General features: G+C 42.2%; 1 protein-coding gene across 2 annotated transcripts in view; it reads left to right on the forward strand.

The window, feature by feature from the left end:
• The first annotated feature begins 503 nt into the window (after window positions 1-503).
• The window catches only part of nek6 (NIMA-related kinase 6), an 81,552-nt gene continuing 62,233 nt past the window's right edge, over window positions 504-19,822 (forward strand). The window contains exon 1 of one of the 2 annotated variants that reach the window (XM_020457935.2): window positions 504-817. The gene's annotated coding sequence lies outside the window, so the exon portion shown is untranslated. The remainder of the gene's footprint in view (window positions 818-19,822) is intronic. The other variant, XM_031802222.1, reaches the window with a different exon arrangement.

The following is a 19,822-nucleotide window of genomic DNA, read 5'->3' on the forward strand; positions in this document are numbered from 1 at the left end:
AAAGGTTAAACATATATTTTATTAAAGATGTCTGAACATAGTCTATACAGTAATCGTTATATGCATAATTCAAAACAGTCACATAGAATAATCTAAACAACCTATGCGATCATACAACAATACAAGTTGATAAATAAAATATGTTTGGTGTATATCATCAAGATAAAAAAGTGTGATATGGAAGTTATATAAATTAACTTTGTAGGTCCTAAATTATATCTGTATCGAAAGTGCATGACCATGCTTCACGTGCCCTGACTGTATAACTATTAGGTCTACTCTGAAGGAAAAAAAGCAGAATGGGTTTTATGATAGTGGTTCAAAAATATATACTGTTAGACCTAAGTTTATGAAACTGAGTAGGCTATAGATACGCTACATTGGAAAATATTCTCGCAGCCTATACCTCTATTCATCAGTAATATGCAGTGGGTTGAGTTTCTGTGCTATTTGACGTTTGACCCAATTTTCGAAAAACATGCAGTCCATGTGACGTTGATTCGCGCCCTCGACTATTGAATTGACTGTACGAGCGACCTTCCTCCTACAGTTTCTCCTCTCGGTAAAAGAATAAGTGTGGTCAGATTCGTTTGAGTGGCCTTCGTGGCATGCGACAGTAAAAGAGGCGCGGGACAGAGAGAGCGACGGAGAGAGAGAGAGCGCGACAGAGAGAGAGAGAGAGAGAGAGAGAGAGAGAGAGAGAGAGAACTTTAGAGCTGTCGAAGGGGGAGTTGCACAACACGGATTAATGTAACTCTGTTTACACCTTCCTTATTCCAAAACGTCAGCGCGAAGAGAAAATACTCAGCAAAATCAGGTAAAATACTCAAACGTGTTGAATTCATTACATTTTTAGAACCATTGTCATTGTAGCCAACATAGTTGCAAACTTGAAGACAGCCCAGCACTTGACTTAGTGACAAAAGTTACAAAGTAGCGCGGGACTCGGCTGTCATTTCTGTTGCATATTTTGTTTCGTTCAGGGAGTGTTTACCAGTGTCTCCCTGTGTCTCATGCGTTCTGGGGAATTGTAAAAAAAAAGTTCTAAATCTAGATTTTGCGCGGAATCATTCGTCAAAGAATACTGTAGCTACAGGGTATGGCAGTTTGGCTGCGGTACGGACTGGCAGCATTAGCCAAAAACAAGGTTGGTCAAATTCGACAACCATACTGTAGTTGCATATGTTGCGACAGTTTACCACACCAACGCTACTTGAGTAAGTACGGGAAACGTTGTTTTTTTATTATCAAATCACGCTCAAATTGTATTTTTATAGCTGCTATAAATTTTACAATATTCTGACAATGTAAATTATATTTAGTCTAATTTAAAACATTTAATTGATATGGAAGGCTTTCACAAGAATACAGTGCCTTCAGAAAGTATCCATACCCCTTGACTTATTACACATGTTGTTGTGTTACAGTAGGAATACAAAATGGATTAAATATATTTTTCCTCTCACCCATATACATACAATGCCCCAAACTGACAAAGTGAAAACAGGGTTTTAGACATTTTTGCAAATTTATTGAGAATGACATACAGAAATATCAAATTTACATAAGTATTCACATCCCTGAGTCAATACTTTGTAGGAGCACCTTGCCAGCGATTGCAGCTGTGAGTCTTTCTTGGTACGTTTTCAAGAGCTTTCAACACCTGAATTGTGCAACATTTATCCATAATTATTTTGAAAATGATTCAAGCTCTGTCAAATTGGTTGTTGATCATTGCTAGACATTTTCAGGTCTTGTCATAGATTTTCAAGTAGATATAAGTTAAAACTGTAACTCGGCCATTCAGGAGCATTCACTGTCTTCTTGGTAAGGAACTGCAGTGTAGATTTGGCTTTGTGTTTTATGTTATTGTCCTGCTAAAAGGTGAATTGGTGGCAAGTAGACTGGACCAGGTTTTCCTCTGGGATTGTGCCTGTGCATTGCTCCCTTCTGTTTATTTCTTATCCTGAAAAACATTCCAGTCCTTAACAATTACATGCATACCCATAACATGATGCAGCCACCACTATGCTTGAAAATATGGAGAGTGGTACTCAGTAATGTGTTGCAATGGATTTGCCCCAAACATAACACATATTCAGGAAAAATAGTTAATTGATTTGCCACATTTTATGCAGTATTGCTTTAGTGTTTTGTTTTCGTTCTGTCACTTAGGTTTGTATTGTGGAGTAACTACAATGTTGTTGATCCATCCTCAGTTTTCTCCTATCACAGCCTCTGTAACTGTATTAAAGTAATCATTGGCCTCATGGTGAACTCCCTGAGTGGTTTCCTTCCTCTCCAGCAGCTGAGTTAGAAAGGACGCCTGTAACTTTGTAGTGATTGGGGGTATTGATACACCATCCAAAGTGTAATTAATAACTTCATCATGCTCAAAGGGATATTCAATGTCTGCATTTGTTTTATTCCTCCCTATCTACCAGTAGTTACCCTTCTTCGTGTAGCATTGGTAAATCTCCCTGGTCTTTGTGGTTTGAATAAAATAAAAAAATACAAGTGAAACAACAGCGTTACTAATGTGTAAAATAACAGGTTGTATTACACATTCTCCTTTTCGACAACCAGAAAATGATAACCAGATGTTAGCCCAGGTTTTGATGTGAGAGATCCATTTGTTTACAGTGAAATCGGAGTATGATGCACGTCATGGCGATCCTGTTTATTTGTCATTGATGCAGTGGTATAAACGAATATGACGCGTGTTACCAGAGCAGAGGTGATCACTGAAGGGTTGGTATGAGGGGAACTGTGTGGTGGTTGGAGGTTGTTAGGATGCCTGGGCATACCAGGCCCAATACCTCGCTAAAATTAGTCACGTGTCAGCTGCGTTGCGGGCAGGTGCCAGTGGTGAGTGCTACAACAAGGGTCTAACACCACCAGCATGTGGAAAGCGAACAGCTCCTCTCACCCTTTGGTTTGGAATAGTAATGGCATGATGTGCCAAGATGCAATGCACATTTCAGAGACATTCATGCAATTCCCATGGGCTGCTACAATACATAGGCATCATGCTTATGAAAAGGCTAGGAGGTAATCAAAGTTCACTGGGAAGTAACTTCTCCTTGTTTTGAACTGGTCTGGTGTTGATCCAGAGAACCAAAATGGCTGCTCCAAAAAGTGTTGACATTTGTTGCTATTTGCAGATGCTCATAGGTGGAACTAAAGGCCAAATATGTGTCTTTCTTTCAACTGCCTGAAACCACTCTGAGCCTGTGTGAGTACAGAATCCTCTTGTCGGGTCTCTTTCATAGAAAGCAGACCGTGGACTGATGGCTTTTACAATCTGACGCAACGCAGCTGTCACACAGAACACTACATAAATGCAAAAGGAGTGACCAAGAGGCCCGATATAGACGCTTTTATTTTTAGACCATCTCACCCATACTTTAACTCATTGCTCTTTGGTAATTGGATATTGCCCACTTCCACCCGCCCCACTCACCCGTACGCGTGGTTCGGCCCACTTGGGCCCTGGATGCAGTGAGGGCGTATGTCGGACAGCGTTCTTAAAATGGAACAGGCCATTTCTGGAAGCCGCTGTCATTCAAAACGGCACGAAAATACCCCATCGTCACTCGCAGTTATTTGAATAAACTGTAGACTGGGCACTGACAGTGTGCGTGATTGACAAAACTGTGGCCTGGAGTCAGAGGTGAAATACCAACGCAACAATTTTGGCAACTGCAAGAGGATGGGCAAAACAAATGTGGCCTCCGTCAAGCAGATCAACAGGGACTCGCGTGTCTGAAGAATCAGGCCAGTTCAGTCGTGACGACATACCCAAGACGATTAAAGTCAATATCTGCTTCATCAGTGTTATGAGAGCAACATGTATTAGATAACATCTGTGGTTTGTGGGATATAACTCACACACACAACCACCAAAAGGGAACCTAAGACTGTTCCTGGACTGAACTACACTTAGTGATCAAAAGATGTATGTCCTTATTACCAAGTATTGAGCAGGTTGAAATTTATTGTCACGAGTCATGTCCCGGAGTCATGTCCCGGAGGCAGAAGTGAGCAATTTCCCCTTAGATAGGCCAGCTGCAAAGTCAAAATTGTCTATACTGTAAAAATTCATGAAAACAAAAATGAGCTTTAAGGTTAGGGTTAGGCATTAGAATTAGCAGTGTGGTTAAGGTTACGAGTTAAGGTTAGGGTTAGGTTTCAAATCTGATTTGATGACTGTGGCTGTGTCAGCTAGTGACAACTCTGTCGAGCTGCCCTTAGAACAAGATTCATGACGAAAAACCCTAACATGCAAGTAATTATGTATATTTGACTTTGGTGTCGTTTGTCTATGAACAACCGTTTAGTCTAGTATTAGCCAGATTTAAGTATCAAGCTCCTCACCATAAGAATGACCGAAGACCCATTTTTCACTATGTATCACTATGTTGATTGGTGAACCAAGCTCACTTGATGAGTAAACTTGCCTTAAACCTGAAGATTTGCATAAGCCCCCCAGAACTAATGCATAAGCTTTTGCTCATAGGGCCAACACAGTCACACATATGAGCTAGGTTCAAACCCCTGTCGGTCAAAACAACACATCATGCTATGCCATGATAGGAAATATTTCCTATGATTTTCAGTACTTTTATTCAAAAATATCCGATGGCTAGTAGAGAAAGGGCAGTTTTATTTCCCTCTCTTCCAGTGGAGTTGACAATAATATCATTAATGTTATCAAATGCACAAGGTGATAATAGTAAGAGAAGGTGAATATATGCGGTTCACAGAGTGACAAGGTCGGGAGGTGGGCTTTAAACTGGATGACGTTGACGGCACATCATCCAGTATAATGGACGAGTGTGGGGATGATGGACCAGTGAAGGATTGCTGGAGGGAGAAAGACTAATGTATGGGTATCTTTATGGAGGTATGGACCATAGCTACCTACCTCAGATGGTATTGCTGATTTGATACACATTATCATTATGTGATAAAAGACCTCATGCTCAATCAACCTTATCTTGCTGGTTCCTTCCAATCTGAAACCTACTTCCTACCATACAAATGATCACTTCTTCATTGTCACTTCCCCTCTTATACCTGAGTCTGACTGCTCGGAAAATGAGTCTAAATCAACCAAGCATGCTAATTAAAATGTAAGACAAGACAGAAGTTTTGCAAGAAAAACATGCAAAATAAGCTGTTTTTCTCCTCCTCTGTGGTAGAGGGCTGTGCCTCAGCCATTGATATCCGGAGAGTCCCCCGTCTGTTCTCCCCCCTCAGAACTTTCCCAGGCATTCTTGGGAGGCTTGGAGTGTGTGGAGCTACAAGCTGACGAGAGAAGGGGAAACAGCTGCACGGGGCTGGAGCTGACACAATGTCACATATTAGTGTCGTCGCTAGCACTCTGCGTCTTGCTTAGCTGCTCGCTCCCTTTTGAGATTTATTTTCACTGGTGGAGAGATGAAAGGAGAGTATAAGACGAGCACCATTTCTGGAAGGCACCTCCTGGAGTCCCCCCTGCTGTCATTGCCAAGATGATTTATTTGTTGATGTGTTTCTTTATTTGATTGGTTTAGAAGATTTAAAAGAGAAGGGAAGATCTACTGCTGCAGTTGCCTTCTTGGAATATTATTTCTAAGATGTACAGGAAGATGTACTTTGATACATGATTACTGTGTAATAATTGTAATTTCGAAACATGTCCCAGTCAGAGGGTATCAAAGTAGAACCCAAGACAAGCCCTGGGGAATGGTTGCACAATGCACAACCGCTACATGAGAGCCATAGCCTGCCGAGCTAAAGCCCAAGTCTGAAGCCCAAGTAGCTAATTCCTCAATTGAACACCAAGTAGGGGACCTACTGCCACCACAATGGCCAAGTTAAATGCTTAGTAGCACCCCACTACACATGCATCTCTCTCAACATGTGCCCAACATCATGGCACCAGGCCCGGTTGTCATTTGTAACTAATCAACAGTTATTAATGCAGCTGTATTGGTAGTGCAGAGGAGGTTAAGGTCGCTTGCCAGTTGGCACCGGCCTCAGACTCCAGTAAGCAATTACGACTGACTCATCATCAGAGATCGAGAAAGAGAAAGAGAAAGATATAGAGGAAGAGAGAGAATGTAAGTCAAATGCAAAATAATGCTTTTAATGCTCGGAAGGACAGGAAAGACAAGTCTCGGCACGCCCATGCTGTTATTGTTTAAGGAGCCATGTGTGATCCCTTTTTTTCTTAAGAACTGGATTTGTGACTCACGTTTTCTTCCAACAAACGAGGTTGTTTGTAATTTTAATGTCATAAATAGTAATCTAGTCACATTTGCAGTCCTTATTTGAGTGGAAAAAAAGCAACAGAACAAATTCTCCCCCTGCGGAGGATTGCGAGGAACGAGAAAAGTGAGAAATATCTGCCAAACTGTCAAAAGGTCATGGACTGCTTCCCCCAGCTGAGTCTGGCAGGTCGCCCCGTCACCCTAGTGACCACCTCCCATTCGGTGTCAATGACCCAGTCCCAGGGCAAAGCCAAGCCAACTGGAAATCATTAATGTCGCTCAGGTACCACTAGGGATCCATTGTCCTCTCCGTGCAGGATGGAAGCAGGGAATCCAGGGATCTAGGTCAGGCCCAGAACCATTGGCAGCCGGTAGTGGCCCAGTGCTTTTAATTGCCGTAACCCTTACATCTAAGCTAACATATGGAATTGTTTTAAGATGGTCATACCAAGGATCATTTAGCTATTTTATTTTGAATCACAGGCAGGGTTCCCCAACTGGTTTTATTTGGCCCCCCAAGTTTTCATTGTTGGACATAAAAGACTGTAAAAACACCAGGAAATCAGATCCAATGAATCTAGCTATTAAAATCAATATCTATATATTTTTTTAATTCATTCATTTAAGAAATCTATTCCCATGTATTCCTATGCATAATAGAGACACATGATCGTATATATAAATGTAAACAAGGTTTGAAATGATTGTTTTAGTCAAACATTATATCTGTTTGGGCTTCTTATTCGTAATTATGTTCCGGCCCTAAGACCATCCTGTCAAGAACGAATTGGTCCACGGCTGAATCTAGTTGATGATCCCTGCCTTAAGGTATCAACAAATATATATAAACAAATAATTTTATGAAACATTGAATTTGGCCTTACTGCTATTAGCCAATAGAATCGCAATGATTAACAGTGTCATACGTGGATAAATAGATAGTAAAACAAATATATCCATAGGAAATTTGTTCTGAAGTGTCTGTCTTATATCTGAGAGATACAAGAAAGATCAGGAACCAATGATTATTTATTTTTTTACATGTATTTATTTTACATCGAGTGCATTTGGAAAGTATTTAGACCCCTTGACTTTTTCCACATTTAGTTAAGTTACAGCCTTATTCTAAATAAAATGAATTGAAACTCGTTTTTAAACCACTCCACAAATATCTTGTTAACAAACTATACGTTTGGCAAGTCGGTTAGGACATCTAATTTGTGCATGACACAAGTAATTTTTCTAACAATTGTTTACAGACAGATTAATTCACGTATAATTCACTTAATCACATTTCCAGTGGGTTAGAAGTTTACATACACTAAGTTGACTGTGCCTTTAAACAGCATAGAAAATTCCAGAAAATTATGTCATGGCTTTAGAAGCTTCTGATAGGCTAATTTACATCATTTGAGTCAATTGGAACTGTACCTGTTGATGTATTTCAAGGCCTACCAGTGCCTCTTTGCTTGACATCATGGGAAAATCAAAATAAATCAGCCAAGACCGCAGAAAATATTTTGTAGACCTCCACAAGTCTGTTTCATCCTTGGGAGCAATTTCCAAACGCCTGAAGGTGCCATGTTCATCTGTACAAACAATAGTATACAAGTATAAACACCATAGGACCACGCAGCCGTCATACCACTTAGGAAGGAGACGCGTTCTGTCTCCTAGAGATGAATGTACTTTGGTGCCAAAAGTGCGAATCAATCCCAGAACAACAGCAAAGGACCTTGTGAAGATACTGGAGGAAACAGGTCCAAAAATATCTATATCCACAGTAAAACGAGTCCTATATCGACATAAACTGAAAGGCCGCTCAGCAAGGAAGAAGCCACTGCTCCAAAACCGCCATAAAAAAGCCAGACTATGGTTTGCAACTGCACATGGGGACAAAGATCAAACTTTTTGGAGAAATGTCCTCTGGTCTGATGAAACAAAAATACAACTGTTTGGTCATAATGACCATCGTTATGTTTGGAGGAAAAAGGGGATGCTTGCAAGCCGAAGAACACCATCAAAACGTGAAGCACGTGGGTGGCAGCATCATGTTGTGGGGGAGCTTTGCTGCCGGAGGGACTGGTGCACTTCACAAAATAGATGGCATCATGAGGTAGGACAATTGTGTGTATATATTGAAGCAAAATCTCAAGACATCAGTCAGGAAGTTAAAGTTTGGTCGCAAATGGGTCTTCCAAATGGACAATGACCCCAAGCATACTTCCAAAGTTGTGGCAAAATGGCTTAAGGACAAAGTCAAGGTATTCGAGTGGCCATCACAAACCCCGGGCCTCAATCCCATGGAAAATGTGTGGGCAGAACTAAAAAAGCGTGTGAGAGCAAGGAGGCCTCCAAACCTGACTCGGTTACACCAGCTCTGTCAGGAGGAATGGGCCAAAATTCACCCAACTTATTGTGGGAAGCTTGTTGAAGGCTACCTGAAACATTTGACCCAAGTTAAACAATTTAAAGGCAATGCTACCAAATACTAATTGAGTGTATGTAAACTTCTGACCCACTAGGAATGTGATGAAAGAAATAAAAGCTTAAATAAATCATTCTCTCTACTATTATTCTGACATTTCACATTCTTAAAATAAAGTGGTAATCCTAACTGACCTAAAACAGGGAATTTTTAAAGGGATTAAATGTCAGGAATTGTAAAAAAAAAAAAAAAAAAACGGAGTTGAAATGTATTTGGCTAAGGTGTATGTAAACTTCTGACTTCAACTGTATATATAAACTCAGCAAATAAAGAAACGTCCCTTTTTCAGGGCCCTGTCTTTCAAAGATATTTCATAAAAATACAAATATCTTCACAGATCTTCATTGTAAAGGGTTTAAACACTTTTTCCCATGCTTGAACCATAAACAATTAATGATCATGCACCTGTGGAACGGTTGTTAAGACACTAACAGCTTTCACTAACAGCTTAAAGAGGCCTTTCTACTGACTCTGAAAATACCAAAGAGAGCTGCCCAGTGTCCCTGCTCATCTGCGTGAATGTACCTTAGGCATGCTGCAAGGAGGCACGAGGACTGCACATGTGGCCAGGGCAATAAATTGTCATGTCCGTACTGTGAGACACGTAAGACAGCGCTAGAGGGAAATAGGACGGACAGCTGATCGTGCTCGCAGTGGCAGACCACATGTAACAACACCTGCACAGGATTGGACTGGACTCAGGGCTTGTAGGCCTGCTGTAAGGCAGGTCCTCACCAGACATCACCAGCAATAACGTCCCCTATGGGCACAAACCCACCGTCGCTGAACCAGACAGGACTGGCAGAAGGTGCTCTTCACTGACGAGTTGTAGTTTTGTCTCACCAGGGGTGATGGTCGGATTCGCGTTTATCGTCGAAGTTATGGGCGTTACACTGAGGCCTGTACTCTGGAGCGGGATCCATTTGCAGGTGGAGGGTCATGGTCTGGGGCGGTGTGTCACATCGTCATCAGACTGAGTTTGTTGTCATTGCAGGCAATCTCAACGCTGTGCTTTACAGGGAAGACATCCTCCTCCCTCATGTGGTACCCTTCCTGCAGGCTCATCCTGACATGACCCTCCAGCATGACAATGCCACCAGCCATACTGCTCGTTCTGTGCGTGATTTCCTGCAAGACAGGAATGTCAGTGTTCTGCCATGGCCAGCGAAGAGCCCGGATCTCAATCCCATTGAGCGCGTCTGGGACCTGTTGGATCGGAGGGTGAGGGCTAGGATCATTCCCCCCAGAAATGTCTGCAGGGTGCCTTGGTGGAAGAGTGGGGGTAACATCTCACAGCAAGAACTGGCAAATCTGGTGCAGTCCCTGAGGAGGAGATGCACTGCAGTACTTAATGTAGCTGATGGCCACACCAGATACTGACTGTTACTTTTGATTTTGACCCCCCTTTTGTTCAGGGACACATTATTCCATTTCTGTTAGTCACATGTCTGTGGAACTTGTTCAGTTTATGTCTCAGTTGTTGAATCTTTTTATGTTCATACAAATATTTACAGATAACTTTGCTGAAAATAAACGCAGTTGACAGTGAGAGGACATTTCTTTTTTTGCTGAGTTTTTATATTGTCTGAGGTACTGAGCAGGTTTTCATCAAAGATCTCTCTGTACTTTGCTCCGTTCATCTTTCCCTCGATCCTGACTAGTTTCCCAGTCCCTGCCGCTGAAAAACATCCCCATAGCATGATGCTGCCACCATCATGCTTCACCGTAGGGTTGGTGCCAGGTTTCCTCCATACCTGACGCTTGGCATTCACGCCAAAGAGTTCAAACTTGGTTTCATCAGACCAGAGAATCTTGTTTCTCATGGTCTGAGAGTCCTTTAGGTGCCTTTTTGGCAAATGACAAGCGAGCTGTCATGTGCCTTTTACTGTTGAGTGGCTTCTGCCTGACCACTCTACCATAAAGGCCTGATTGCTGTAGTGCTGCAGAGATGGTTGTCCTTCTGGAAGGTTCTCCCATCTCCACAGACGAACTCTGTAGCTCCTTCAAGAGTGACCATTGGGTTCTTGGTCACGTCCCTGACCAATGCCCTTCTCTCCCGATTGCTCAGTTTGGCCTGGCGGACAGCTCTTGGAAGAGTCTTGGTGGTTCCAAACTTCTTCCATTTAAAAATGATGGAGGCCACTGTGTTCTTGAGGACTTTAAATGCTGCAGATCTGTGCCTTGACACAATCCTGTCTCGGAGCTCTACGGACAATTCGTTCGACCTCATGGCTTGGTTTTTGCTCTGACATGCACTGTCAACTGTGGGACCTTATATAGACAGGTGTGTGCCTTTCCAAATCATGTCCAATCAATTGAATTTACCACAGGTGGACTCCAATCAAGTTGTAGAAACATCTCAAGGATGATCAATGGAAGCAGGATGCACCTGAGCTGAATTTTGAGTCTCACAGCAAAGGGTCTGAATACTTATGTAAGTAAGGTATTTATTTACAAAAATATATATAGACATTTGCGAAAATGTATAAAAAGCTGTTTTATCTTTGTCATTATGGGGAATTGTGTGTAGATTGATGAGGGGGAAAAAATGATTTGAAAACATTTTAGAATATGACTGTAACATATCAAAATGTGGAAAAAGGGAAGTGGTCTGAATGCTTCCCGAATCCATTATATTTCCATTCATTTTTTAAACTGGCACCTGGCTACCTTCAGACTGGTATTGTGAGGCTTTTGTGTGTCCTAGAGCAAAACAGCCAACGTGTACGTGTTCGTGAGTGGCCCACCTTTCCTGTTCTGACGCTACGGACAAAAGTTGGCAGATCAGGCTGTACCGACTTTAGACAAGTCCCGTGATGCTTGTGGGTGTCGCAGAGCAAAACTGAAAACACCATTGTGTTCGTGAGAGTCTCACCTTTCCATTGAGTTTGTTTTTCTAGGCCAAACAGTTCGGACGCTACAGACGTTTTCGTGAGTATACCGATTTTCAGGATGTTTCATTGTCTGACAAACACCTCTCTAGCTCTGCCACCTTTTTCCTCAGATGCGGAAGGCTGACATCGGAAGATACGATTGATTGAGATGCAGCCAATGCAAAAAAACATATCTCTAGTTTAAACTGACAGATTATTTATTATTATGCTAATTAGATTTCCATGGGGGCGTGTACATCGACTCTAGGGGGTTAATCAGAGGTGGGTGGGGGACAGGGGCGAGGGCGGAACGTGGTTTTCAGGGACCGTCCCCATTAATGCGTAACCCCTATCTATTAGATGTAGGAGTTGTCATTCATTTTGCTCCTCCCTCACCCAGCCGTCACTGTGGTGAAATGGAGAGGTGGGGGGGGGGGGGTGTACTGTATCTACTGTGATGGAGTGTCTAATTAGGCTTGGTGGTTTAAGTGTGTTTGTCTATCACTGCATGTGGGTGTTGCAGTTTTGTATGACTAGGTGTGTATGACTTGAGTGTATGTCAGAAGTAGCCTTGAATGCAGTACTGTTGTACAGGGGAGTGACTTGTCTGTCTGCCTGTCTTGTCTGCCTGTCTGCCACTGGTCTTGGAAGCTTTTACATTGTCAACCTTTACTGTGAGGCTGTCGTGGATGTTAGGGTGTGTGTCTGTGGGGGGCTCCATTTGTGGTTGAGGCCCTGTCACGAAAAGGAGAGGAGTGGAGTGAAAGCAGGCCGCATCCTCATTGACGTTCAGAGGGAGAAGCAGCTGTGGCCCTTTGATCTGCCTAAAGAGGTTCTGGTCTTTACCATGACACTGTAAAAAAGTCTTAAAGAGCAGAAACAGAGCAGCTTTTACCCAGCTCACTGTTTGGGAACGGAGCAGCTTTTAGCCAGCTCACTGTTTGGGAACGGAGCAGCTTTTAGCCAGCTCACTGTTTGGGAACGGAGCAGCTTTTAGCCAGCTCACTGTTTGGGAACGGAGCAGCTTTTAGCCAGCTCACTGTTTGGGAACGGAGCAGCTTTTAACCAGCCCACTGTTTAGGAACAGAGCAGCTTTTAACCAGCCCACTGTTTAGGAACAGAGCAGCTTTTAACCAGCCCACTGTTTAGGAACATAGCAGCTTTTAGCCAGCCCACTGTTTAGGAACAGAGCAGCTTTTAGCCAGCCCACTGTTTAGGAACAGAGCAGCTTTTAGCCAGCTCACTGTTTAGGAACAGAGCATGCTTCATTATACAGGGGAGATGGGAGATGGGAGAGAGAGAGAGAGAGAGAGAGAGAGAGAGAGAGAGAGAGAATGCAGGGCAGAATTAGGCCAATATCCACTAATAATAACAACTCAAAAAGGAGCAATTAAGTTTTGGAAACATCTAAAATACAGTGACCCCCTCTCATATCATTACCAAGCCCTGCAATGCCAAGAGCTGAGCAAAGAAAAGAGTCCCCTCATCCAGCTGGTGCTGGGGCTGAGTTCACAAACCTGTTCTACTAACGCACTGAAGCCTCAGGACCAGAATATCCAATCAATCAGAATAAAACAAAATTACAACACAGTCAAAACAAAACTATATTGCTTATTGGGAAACACAAACACAAGCTCAAAGCAAAATGCAGTACTATCTGGCCCTAAATCGACAGTACACCGTGGCTAAATATTTGACCATGGTTACTGATCAAAACCTTAGAAAAACCTTGACAAAGTACAGGCTCAGTGAGCATAGCCTTGCCATTTAGACGGGTAGACACAGGAAAACCTGGCTCCCTGTAGAGGAAAGGCTGTGCAACCACTGCACAACAGCAGAACCTGGCTCCCTGTAGAGGAAAGGCTGTGCAACCACTGTACAACAGCAGAACCTGGCTCCCTGTAGAGGAAAGGCTGTGCAACCACTGTACAACAGCAGAACCTGGCTCCCTGTAGAGGAAAGGCTGTGCAACCACTGTACAACAGCAGAACCTGGCTCCCTGTAGAGGAAAGGCTGTGCAACCACTGCACAACAGCAGAACCTGGCTCCCTGTAGAGGAAAGGCTGTGCAACCACTGCACAACAGCAGAACCTGGCTCCCTGTAGAGGAAAGGCTGTGCAACCACTGCACAACAGCAGAACCTGGCTCCCTGTAGAGGAAAGGCTGTGCAACCACTGCACAACAGCAGAACCTGAGACGGAGCTGCATTTCCTGACAAAATGTAAAAAATATAAAACAATTAGAGAGTGTCATTTTCCCAAATTTGAAACCCTTATTCAAGGTTTCAAAGACCTCGCTGATGAGGATAGGCTACCCGTCCTGTTGGGGGAGGACGCAGAGAGCTGTGGGTTGGCAGCGCACTACATTGCTGCCTGCCATAAGATGAGGGACAGTGTCTGACAGACCAATCAACCTGCACATGTCCTCTACTGTATACTTATTGTTATTGTTGAATGTGTTGGTTATTTTGACCCTTGGTTATTGTTGTTACTGTTGTCCCGTTGACAATTTGATTCTCATTTGTATATATTTTTATATTGTAAATATCCAAAATAAGCGTTTGGCAATATGTACATTGTTACGTCATGCCAATAAAGTGAATTGAATTGAATAGAATTGAATTGAGAGAGAAGAGAGAGAGAGAGAGAGAGAGAGAGAGAGAGAGAGAGAGAGAGAGAGAGAGAGAGAGAGAGAGAGAGAGAGAGAGAGAGAGAGAGAGAGAGAGAGAGAGAGAGAGAGAGAGAGAGAGAGAGAGAGAGAGAGAGAGAGAGAGAGAGAGAGAGAGAGAATTGTGTGGTTGTGGTGTGCATATTTTTTTAGTGAGTGGTGTGTGTCTAATAGGTTTGCAAAGGGTTGGAAACTTTCCGGTGAATTTTCCATGGAAAGTTACACCCGGGAATTTTAGGAATTTTGCTTAAATTCATCAAAAAAGTTAGCTTATAACAGTGAACCTTTTTTTGTGGGATACACATAAGGCAATTCTAGGTCTTGTGTCATATTTTGGTTAATCTAGCCCCAATTCAATGGAATTGCAACCCTCTGCATGCACAGCGCATTCTTCCATCACATGTGCAGTGCACTCACATGTACAGCTGATTCTCAAGATCTTGCACACTAATGAGATGCTATTGAGCTCACACTGCTACACTGTCTGAGCCAAGGACTACATGCTTTCTGGTAAGTTTTGATTACAATACTGGGTGAATATATTTCATATGACTTACATTATTTTTTTGTTAACTAGTAAATAGTAGCCTACAGCAAAGTGTGTTTAAATCCTTTCTAACTTGTTAACAATTTCTGCAAGTTTTTGCTAAAATGTGGATTTTAGCTTTCATACATGCTTCATTTTAAAACATTTATCTTACAAAGGAGTTGTTTAATCTAACTGCATAACTATTTATCTGCACATGGAATTGTATTATTTATTTTTTTACAAAAAAAATTATAATCTTTACAGGAAAATGCCACTGGCACTGTCTGATGTGTGGATACATTTCAATGCAGCTAATGTAAAAGGAAAAGCTGTGTACATTTGCAAATACTGTGCAAAATCATATGTGAAGAATGCAACAAAGATGCAGAATCATCTGGCCAAGTGCATAAAGCTCCCTCAGTGCTCACAACAAGCAACCTCTGACCAAAAGTCCCTTCTACTTCTATTCGACACTTCTATTCGAATGTGATGAAAGAAATAAAAGCTGAAATAAATAATTCTCTCTACTATTATTCTGACATTTCACATTCTTAAAATAAAGTGGTGATCCTAACTGACCTAAGACAGGGAATTTTTACAGGGATTAAATGTCAGGAATTGTGAAAATCTGAGTTTAAATGTATTTGGCTAAGGTGTATGTAAACTTCCGACTTCAACTGTATGTGGAAAACGTTTTTGGAAGGTGCGATTGATCATTGTGGATCATTCAATATTCCCTTTCTTTTGTTGTTCAGTGAAATCATCCCATGTGAAGAGTCAACTCATTTAATTAAAGTTCAGTTCGTAACTAAATTGTTTTTTAAATTTCTATTGTAAGGATTTAATCATTTGCAATTATGTCTACTTATTATAAGGTAAAAGTTGTATGTTTCTGTCTCCATGTGATATGGTAAATATATCCAATGTAAAAAACATCTACATTTAAATGCAATTAACATGATCTATTTGCGTATATTTCCTTTAATTCCCATATATTCCCATTAATTCCCATATATTCCCGTTAATTCCCATATATTCCCGTTAATTCCCATATATTCCCGTTAATTCCCAGGGAAAGTTTACACCTCTGAATATTCCCCAAAATGTTCAACCCTCTTGTCTAATACTCATGTTTGTCTGTGTTTGTGTGTTGGTGTATGTATAGCTCGCATATGGTGTGTGTGTGTTCGCTCACTGTAACTTGTGGTTGCTTCGCGTGATGTATTGTTGTCTCTACCTTTTTACCCTTCGTGCTGTTGTCTGTGCCTAACAATGTTTGTAACATGTTTGGGCTGCTACCGTGTTGTTGTCATGTTGTGTTGCTACCATGCTGTGTTGTGTTGCTACCATACTGTGTTGTCATGTGTTGCTACCATGCTGTGTTGTCATGTGTTGCTGCCATGATGTGTTGTTGTATTAGCTCTCTCTTTATTTAGTGTTGTGTTGTCTCTCTTCTCGTGATGTGTGTTTTGTCCTACATAAAACAACAAAAATGTATCGCATAGCCTACAGTCGGAAGGGCCTGCAATTTGGGCAGAGTGCGTGGCAAATACCAAATACATGATTATTGAGTTACGACTGTCAGTGAAAAAGAGACCCAGCCAGGCATATCGCAATATTTAAAAATGCAAGTGCGGAAAAACAGTTTGTAAAACGAATGTCTATTGCTGTAAAGAGAAGACACTGAAAATAGTCTAATCTGTCTTTTAGTTATCAAAATTCTCAACTTCATTGAGTGGAGAACATCAGCCATATGTCTGGTGAGTGTGCATATTCACTGTCTTTATCATTGGGTCAATACCACTTTTGTTTGTTTTAGGACAATCATTTCCTCCAGGTTAGATGGACGTCATATTGTATTTGTGTGTCCCCTTTTCATAGGCCTTATAAATGGATCAGATGTAGTTTTTATTGATCTGTTTGTCAGTGTCAGCAGAGTAGGCTATCCTGACATTTCTGTTGTATTAAAACAGATTCTGCTAATGTCTCCAGTCATATCAAGTGTATTAGAATTGCATGAAATGTTTTTTTAAAAAGCTAACATTTTCCTGTGAAAAGAAACATCTACTCTAAGTGGTGTGTGACACGCTGAATGAAGCCTGCCTATTTGTCCATGGCAAATGGGAAGCACACTTCAATTACCAGTCGAGAAATACAAATAGTAGCTCTTTATAATCGTGGCCATTGTTTGTTTGTTTTTCATTCGATTGCCTTTAGAATTGTTGCACAATGATTGGGCTTATTAAAGCAATAATGGTCTGGGGCTGTTTTTCATGGTTTGGGCTAGGCCTAATGCTGCAGCATACAATGACATTCTAGACGGTTCTGTGCTTCCAAAATTGTGGCAACAGTTTGGGGAAGGCTCTTTCCTGTTTCATGACAATGACCCTATGCACAAAGTAAGGTCCATACAGAAATGGTTTTTCGAGATATGTGTGGAAGAACTTGACTGGATGACGCCAATTGAGAACCTGCACAGAGCCCTGACCTCAATCCCATCCAACACCTTTGGGATGAATTGGAACACTGACTGCGAGCCAGGCCTAATCGCCCAACATCCGTGCCCAACATCCGTGCCCGACCTCGCTAATGCTCCTGTGGCTGTATTGAATCAAGTCCCCAAAGCAATGTTCCAGTCTAGTGGAACGCCTTCCCAGAAGAATGGAGACTGTTATAGCAGGAAAGGGGGGACCAACTCCATGCCCATGATTTTGGAATGAGATGTTTGACGAGCAGGTGTCCACATACTTTTGATCATGTAATGTACCTTCCTCTGATTCCTTCAGGGTCAGTAATCACTAGAGAGAGAGAGAGAGAGAGAGAGTTCCAGAAATGTGGGGAAAATCCTGAGCTTTAGGGTCCACAGTCAACACTGCAAGCTTCTCTTTACTCTCTGCATTAGTATGGCAAGCTCTTAGAGCCTGGCAGAGTATTTTGATCAACAGCTGTTGATTGAAACTGTTGTTGATCAGACCTAAAGTGGTCGAGAGCATTTTGCTTTGAAAAACTGTAGCTACTGTTGTTTTGTTGCAGGGCAATTCCATGGTAACAGAATTATACTGAGTGAAAAATCAGTCTCAGCATAATTCCGTTACCTTGGAATTTCCCTGCAGTATACGGTTTGAGTTTAATTAATTCTGTAGGTATTTTAATTATAGACTGATTTCAAATATTTTCTATCTGCATGAGGAATTTCCATCTGGACCAACTCAGAAGACATCAATGCAACTACACTCTTAGACTTGGATTATACTGAGATGTAAATGCGAACATAGATTCAAATTCCATACTGCAGGATAGCATTCTTTAATCCTGGTCTCAGAATACCCAAGACCGAATTGCAATTAAACACAAAAGAAAATACAATGTTGATGTTGCTAAGCAACTCCATGCCCACTGCTGCTGTAGTTTATAACAGTATGCTGCTGACTAAGTTCCAAGCGGCTACAGTGCAGGGAAGGATCCAAACCTGGCTCTCTGTCTCATTGTCAAATGTCCGGGGTGCACGGCACCACTCCCTCAGCTGAGGATCATGTGCTAGTCAGCCCAAAACTTGACTCGAGTTCAATTGGAAGTAGAGAGGGAGAGAGAGACAGGGAGACCAGGAAGAGAGAGAGAAAGAAAAAGAGATCCTGTCTTCCTTCTCCTCTCTTACCCTCGGTTGTCTGTCTCTGAGTTTAGATCTGCTATCTGCCAGAGGGATTTCAGGCGACCGAGGCAGACTTGGAACAATAACCATTTTGAAATGTTTCCTGGTAAATGGTGGCTGTGTGAGTCATTGGAGAGCACAAGATTATGTGTGTGTGTGTGTGTGTGTGTGTGTGTGTGTGTGTGTGTGTGTGTGTGTGTGTGTGTGTGTGTGTGTGTGTGTGTGTGTGTCCGTGCGTGCGTGCGTGCGTGCGTGCGTGCGGGTGTGTGTGTGGGTTGTGTATGTTGGTGCAGGTGTGTGTGTGGGTGTGTGTGTGTGTGTGTGTGTGTGTGTGTGTGTGGGGGGTGTGTGTGTGTGTGTGTGTGTGCGTGTGTGTGTGTACGCGTGGGTGTGTGTGGGTTGTGTATGTTGGTGCAGGTGTGTGTGTAGTATTTACACTGTGTGTTTGTGCGCACGTGTTCATACAGTACCGCTTCGGTTTGTGCACTTTTGGGTGTATCAGTGGTGTTAAGGAACGACGGATTAGGCTCCACTTGGCAAAGAAACTGTTAAAGGAATTGCAGCAACAAAAAATAGAAGAAAACCAAAGTAGTAACCGCATGAGATAGAACCCATAAATAGAATAAGGCCTCCGATTCACTGCATCACCTTTCCTTGTTTGTCTCGAGATCAAACCGAACACTAGCATGTTCGTACAAGTTGAACAGTACTTAGAGCCCCACAAAAAAAGACTGTCTTTAAAACTCAAGAATAAGGTAGCAGAGTTGCCTTTACCTAGGATGGATAGGTTTTTACATCCGTGTGTGACAAACTACAGTGTTTCTGGCAGACAGGCAGGTTGTAAGCACATACTCATTTCAACATCTAGCTACTATCTGTCTCTTTACCTACAAATCCAGCAGCTTTTTTCATGTCGATGAGCAAGGAGACTTGTGGCAAATGGGGTTGTACTGTCAAAAGGTCAAAACCCCCAAAATATCTATCTACCCACAAATCTCTTTAATCCAATGAGTACCACATTGCAGCCTTTTCCATGTAGGAGGAACAGGAAGACTTGACCCAGATGCTATGTGGGAAGGGTTAGCTCACATTCTGGGAGTAGCGAAGGTAGTATGAGCCTAGCGGTAAACTGATACAAACAGCTGCATTCCTTAATAAACTACTCCACGCCCCTTTTTCACCCAATCCAAGAGGGCCCCCTGCATTCAAACTCAGCTTGGATCTATTATCAGACCACCGGGTTTGCTCTTTTCTCTCTTATTAGCGGCCATTTTATTTGAGGGACCTATCTACATCTGCTGGGAGATGACGCAGCACTAATGGACAGCCAGAAGGGTGTGTGGTGATGGAGATGGTGGT

The sequence above is a fragment of the Oncorhynchus kisutch genome, linkage group LG23 (assembly GCF_002021735.2).
Source record: "Oncorhynchus kisutch isolate 150728-3 linkage group LG23, Okis_V2, whole genome shotgun sequence".
NCBI lineage: Eukaryota > Metazoa > Chordata > Actinopteri > Salmoniformes > Salmonidae > Oncorhynchus > Oncorhynchus kisutch.